Raw genomic sequence first — 6,575 nt, 5'->3', positions numbered from 1 at the left:
AACGGAATGAGGCTGAAGAACGATGTCAGATACTGGATTGGGAAGTGCTGTGACAGCCCATGGAGGTGCCTACTGAGACATCACCAACTGTTCAACTAAAAACGCTCATTTTTTCCTTTTTTTCCCTCTTCTTTGCATTTTAATTTAACTTTAATTTTGTATTTTAAGTTACACCCCAGGCAGAGCTGCTCCCTGTTGCAATAAGCAAGGGTGGTTTGCATTTTATCTCTGTGTCATTGCTGGTCAGGCGGAGCTGACACCAAACCACCCCTGGCATGAGAGGACAAGAGCCAGGAGAGGCCGTGCCTGACCCCAGGGACTCTGGCACTGGGAATCACAGAATCCCTTAGGTTGGAAAAGACCTCGGAGATCATCGAGCCCAACCACGAACCCGGCCTTGCCAAACCCAGCACTAAGCAAGCCCCGGATCGGTGTGAGCTGCTGTGGGATTCCTTAAAATCAGAGGGTTTTGGGCACGTTGCAAAAGGCAGGTCTCAGAGACAGCAGGATGGTGATTAGAGATAAGCAGTAGCTATAAGATTTGTCAGCAGAAAAATTATACAAGAAGTAGAAAGAAAGAACAAATAGAACAGTGGTCTGTGTATTAGTGCTTGGGAAGAATAACTTCCTAAACTGCAGAAAAGTATCTCTGGTGAGATATTAGGAAGTTCTAAGCTTAATAATGGAGCTCTGTGCATTGTATCTTGAGGCTTACAAGCAAGTGTTGTATTTGAAGTAGTGATTGGATAGAACTACTGTCAGTATGCTTTTGCTTTGTGTGACTGGTCAAAAAGTTTATAAAGTAAGTTGTAACATTAAGTTCTTGGTCTGTTGCCTGGATGTGAGCTGCTGGCATCTTCCCATTGTCATAACCATGTAATGAGACTGATGCTAAAAAACAAACAGCTGGAGATGCGTTCCTCAGCAGCCCCGTCCCGTTGGTGATTTGTACACAGCCCCCGGTGGGCGATAGCTGCCCCCACCCAGCATCAGCCCCACGCTGGTTTGGGTGCCCCAAGCCCGCTGTGACGGGAGGGTGGCAGCTCCCGGTGTCCCCCCAGCCCTCCAGGGGCGTGCTGGGCTGTCCACTCCTGCCGGGGCTGAGGCGCTTCGGGTCCCCAGCATCTGTCGCCTTCTCCTCCCACGCTGGAGCTGCTTCGACAGGGAGGGAAACCCATCCCGGCATTGCCCTCTGCTGGCAAATCCCTCTCGGATGAGCTTTTCCTCCGCTGCGTTCTCCCAAAATATCCTGGGCAGCAACTCTGCCCGCTCTGGATGTGCGTCTGGGTACTCACAGCATCCCCAAATTCTGGCTGGAGGCACCAGCGGGCTCAGCTGGAGGGACTGGCCGAGGAGAACCTTCCTGGGGCTTGGTGCCCAGGGAAGCAGCTGAGTGACAGAAACAGGGACTGGAGTCCTTCAGGGCTGGGCCTTCCCTTGGGGAAAAGGCAGCCTGAAATTAAAACGGGGGAAATGTTTTTATTAAAAGCCAGCAGCCAGCGACCCCGTCACAGCAGGGCAGTATTTGCCTCCAATTTAAAGTTTCATGGTGCTCAGGTGAGAGACACAGAAGGTGGTTTGCTGGGAGATGGGTTTCCAGAGAAGTGGGATGCTGGGCGGTGAGCTGCTGTTATTTAGGTGTGGGTGGCCTTGTCAGGGTGGCCTCAGCAGGGTCACCTGTGCCCCATCACCTCCAGAGCCCCCTGGGTGAAGGCTGGGGGCTGGCAGAGCACCCCTGGTCAGGCCCTGCATTCAGGACAAGTGGCTTGTGCCCAGGAGCTGGGGTTAGTGGCCCCTGAGTCTCAGGGGAAGAGCCAGGAAGGGTGGGCAGGAGCCTCTGCTGTGCCAGCTGTGCCAGCACCCCCGCAGCAGGGAGGCTGTCCCGTGTCTGTCTGTCTGTCCAGAAAGGCAGCTTTGCCTCCAAGAGTTCCAGGAGTGGGAAATGGCAGGGACTGTCCCACGCTCCAGTGTGCCTTGGTGAGGGGTTTTGTGTCCCTGCAGAGGCTGGGGAGGGGGATACTGGGCAGGAATCCCCCCTGTGAGGGTGGGCAGACCCTGGCACAGGTGCCCAGAGCAGCTGTGGCTGCCCCTGGATCCCTGGCAGTGCCCAAGGCCAGGCTGGATGGGGACTGGAGCAGCCTGGGATGGTGGAATGGGATTTAAGGTCCCTTCCCAAAGAAATCTGAGGGTTCTGCAAGCACAGCAGAGATGAGGGGCCAAGGCAGGGCAGCAGCACAAGCTTTTAGGCTGTGTCTCTGCTGGACGGCCCAGCCTAAACCCCACTGGTGCCTGGGACATTTGGGATCCTGAAGCCAGGGTGCTGCCAACCCAGCCCCCTAGAAAGCCCCAGAACCTCAGTTCTACCTCATCCCAAAGCCACCTCCTCCCTAATGCCCACAGGGGAGTCCCAGGAGCTGCAGAGGTTTTGGAAAACTCATTGTGGATGGGGAAAATCTGCCCATGCCCTGCACATCATGCCCCCATTTCCTGCTGACCAAATCCCTCTGAAACCTCCTCCCATCACACACGGGGAGCCGGCTGTGGAGGAGGACAGGGCCAGAGCAGGGGAACAGCTCAGCAAAGGGCAGGAGAATCCCAAGGATGGCAGGAGAATCCCAAGGATGGGAGGAGCACCCCAAGGATGGCAGGAGAAGCACAAGGACAGCAGGAGAACCACGAGGATGTCAGGAGAACCCCAAGGACGGCAGGAGAACCCCAAGGATGGCAGGAGAACAACAAGGACAGCAGGAGAACCCCAAGGACAGCAGGAGAACCCCAAGGACAGCAGGAGAACCCCAGGGATGGCAGGAGAACCCCAAAGATGGCAGGAGAATCCCAAGGATGGCAGGAGAATCCCAAGGATGGCAGGAGAACCTCAAGGATGGCAGGAGAACACCAAGGATGGCAGGAGAAGCACAAGGACAGCAGGAGAACCACGAGGATGTCAGGAGAACCCCAAGGATGGCAGGAGAACCCCAAGGACAGCAGGAGAACCCCAAGGACAGCAGGCAGGTGACATGAGCCAGCCCCAGCCCCAGCTGGATCCACCCACCCCTCCTTTGCTCCCAAGGGACAGCAGCTCTGGCCACATCTCTGAGGTGACACAGAGGAGGTCACCAGGTTCCCACGGTGCAGACAAGGAAAGGGAAACCTCTGACAATGCCCTAGAACGTGGCCTCAGAATCCTGCCAGCTGAGCAGACTGGGGGGTGTCCAGCTGAGCTGGGGGCCTGGAGCCAGGGGAAGGAGGGAGGGAGGGATGGGGCTGGGCCACCAAGAGCCACAAGATTTGGAAAGCATCACTTTGATTTAATGGACCTTGATGCTTGAAAATTAAGCTGAGAGCTCTTTTCTTTGCCACAGGGCTGAGCAGCCAGCAGGATGTAGAAGGGCAAGAGCTTTCCAGATAAGCTGTGCAATTTTGTCGTAAGAACCAAAATAATGATAAAAATAATGAGCAGGGGAGGGAAGGGGTGCTGGGCTCACATACAAATGTTAACCTGAGGGTCCTCTCAGCAACACCCTAATAAAGGGATTAATCTGTTCTATCAATTAGTGGTGTTGCACCTCTCCAGTGGGAATAAACTCATCCTTACAGACGAATTCCATAAACACTGCATTCAGGGCCTTCAGTGAGCCGAGAGGAAGGAGGCTTTTAACGAGAGGAATGAGATTTAAACACACTTCTGTCTGCAAAGGGATTAGAGAGAGTGGCCACTGCTCTTGCCATTGTGGGCTGGAGCCACGTTGCCATAATAACCCAAAGCTGGGATAAAAAGGGGGCACCCCACAGTGGGGAGTGCATCCCAGGGGAGCTGTGGAGGGATGGAACCCCCAGGAGAACCACAGCCAGCGAGCCAAGGGGGTCCCCAGCCCTCTCTGCTGTTTGGGTGGCCTGAGCTGTCAAACCCTCACCTGGCAGCAGCAACCCACAGTGACAGAGGTGTCCCAGCACCCCGGGATGTGGCCCTGGGGCTGTGCTGGGGGTGGAGGAGCTGCAGCATCACCCGAGTGCCCTGTGGGATTTTGGGGTGGGGTTTAGCAGAGGGGGCAGGTGAGAGGCAGGGAGAGCAGGAAGAGAGAAGCACAAACAGCTTAGCCCAGGCTGGGAGCTCCAGGCCACCAGTTCTGTCCCTCAGCATCCCTCCAGAACAGGCAGGGGCTCCCAGCTGCAGCTGGGGCACAGCACATCCACAGCAGCACCTGGCACATCAGCCCTGCAGGACAGCCCAGCACTGGCACACCTGCAGCCCTGCAGAGCCCGAGGGTGCAGGTAGGGCTGGGAAAAGGGGAGCAGATGGAAGCAGACAGTAACGTGGGTGAGACAGGGTGGGGCAGGGCCAGGGATGTGCTGCTGTGAGAGCTGCAGCAGTGAAACAAGGGCAGCTGGCCCCCAACAGGAGCAGGGCCCAAGGGGGAGATGTCACAGGAGGGGGGATGTGACACAGGGGAAGGCACCTGATTTATGGCACTGGCAGCACGAGCTCTCACTCCTAAGGAAATGCCATGTCCTGTCTGGGGACACTTCAGCAGGCAGAGCACACAGGATCTGATGGCATTTTCTGCAGAAGCTCTGCTTTCCCTCAAATGCTTCGAGTGCCAAATTGTAGAGGATAGATTTTAGTGAGGACATTCCCCCCAGTGCATGCTCCTGTACCCACCCGCTTCCATGTGAGGTCAAAGGCTCTCCAGAGAGCTCTCAGCACCATCACCTCCTCAGGACCCATTACTAACCCACTACTAACCCATTACTAACCCACACACACATTAACAACTCACCAGTGAAGCAGCTGAACAGCAATTTGCCTCCCCAGTGGCTGATGGAGCCCCCCATTCCCTGCCTCTTTAACACTACACTGAGGTGGAATGTCTGTGCCTTAGAACAGTCCCACAAGAGCAGGAGAGGCCACAGGAGAGCATCCCTGGTCCCCAAAAGCCCTCCCAGCAAACCACACACACACCCAGCCCCCTGCCCTTGTCCTTCTGTTTTCCAATTTAACTCTGTGCTCGTGTCCCCTGGCTCCTGGCCAGGGGATGTGGAGGGTACCAGGCTCCCTGCAAACAAAAGGAAGTTCTCCAGGACTGTGCTTGTGGGATTATATTGGATTTGTCAATATTTGCTCAGGGCTGAGGTGAAACTGAACGGAATGAGGCTGAAGAACGATGTCAGATACTGGATTGGGAAGTGCTGTGACAGCCCATGGAGGTGCCTACTGAGGCATCACCAACTGTTCAACTAAAAACGCTCATTTTTTCCTTTTTCTCCCTCTTCTTTGCATTTTAATTTAACTTTAATTTTGTGTTTTAAGTTACACGCCAGGCAGAGCTGCTCCCTGTTGCAATAAGCAAGGGTGGTTTGCATTTTATCTCTGTGTCATTGCTGGTCAGGCGGAGCTGACACCAAACCACCCCTGGCATGAGAGGACAAGAGCCAGGAGAGGCCGTGCCTGACCCCAGGGACTCTGGCACTGGGAATCACAGAATCCCTTAGGTTGGAAAAGACCTCGGAGATCATCGAGCCCAACCACCTGGGAAGGCAAAGATCCAGCTGGGCAGAGCTATGGATTCCCATTTTTCCTGGAGGAACAATCCCCCAGCTGCTGCACAGCACGAGGGCTCTGCAGCCCCGGGGTGATGTCTGCTCAGCTTTCTTTATCCTCAGGTTTATTTATCCTGGTTTATCCACCTCACCTCGGCCTCTCTGGCCCAGCTTTTCCAAATGCTCTAGAGTGAGTGCTCACGTGAGTGTTCACCCTGTTCCAGAGGTACAAACACAGATCCTTGGTGTCAGTGGACTCTGAGCCTTGAGCAGCCACCAAGGAGGGATCTCCTTCCTATTCCCCTGGCCCAAATGTGCAGCACAAATACAAAACACTTCCCTGTCCCTCCCAGTGTGGTGTTTCCCTTGAATCCCAGTACCAATGCCATGTCCTGGCTTCACTTGCACAACAGCCACTCTCTCTGTACTGGAAGCATTCCAAGGGAAAAGCAGGGATGATGAGACCCTTCAGGCCTGTCTGTATTTTCACAGAATCCCAGAACAGTTTGGGTTGGAAGGGACCCTACAGCCCATCCAGTGCCACCCCTGCCATGGCAGGGACACCTTCCACCATCCCAGGTTGCTCCAAGCCCTGTTCAACCTGGCCTTGGACGCTTCAGTTGTTCAGGGGCAGCCACAGCTTTTCACCCTGCTTTAAATTAACCATTCTCACACACACATACAACAGTGACAATGCTTTCCACCTTCCCCAGAGAAAAAAAACCAAGGATTTTCCCTAAATTGAAAACACATGGATCCCAGATTTCTGCTTGCCTCCTTTAAGAGCTCCACAAGAAAACACTGGCACAGCTGCAGCCTGAGTTGTTGAAAGTAAGTGAATTGAGCTGAGCTTCCCAGCAGGAACTGGAGTGGCTTTGCCAGGAAAAAGGGAGAGTGGCAGCTCCAGAAACTGCTGGCAGGCACAGCTGCTCCCTCTGCTCTGCACAGGGAAGTTCTCAGAACCTCTGAGCAAGGCAGCAAAATGCTCCCTGTAAACATTCCAGCTGGTCACTAAGGCAGGGAGAAGGAATTCAGGG

This window comes from Lonchura striata, chromosome 17, assembly GCF_046129695.1.
Source record: "Lonchura striata isolate bLonStr1 chromosome 17, bLonStr1.mat, whole genome shotgun sequence".
In the NCBI taxonomy this organism is placed as follows: domain Eukaryota; kingdom Metazoa; phylum Chordata; class Aves; order Passeriformes; family Estrildidae; genus Lonchura; species Lonchura striata.
Note: the sequence above shows the minus strand (reverse complement) of the source record.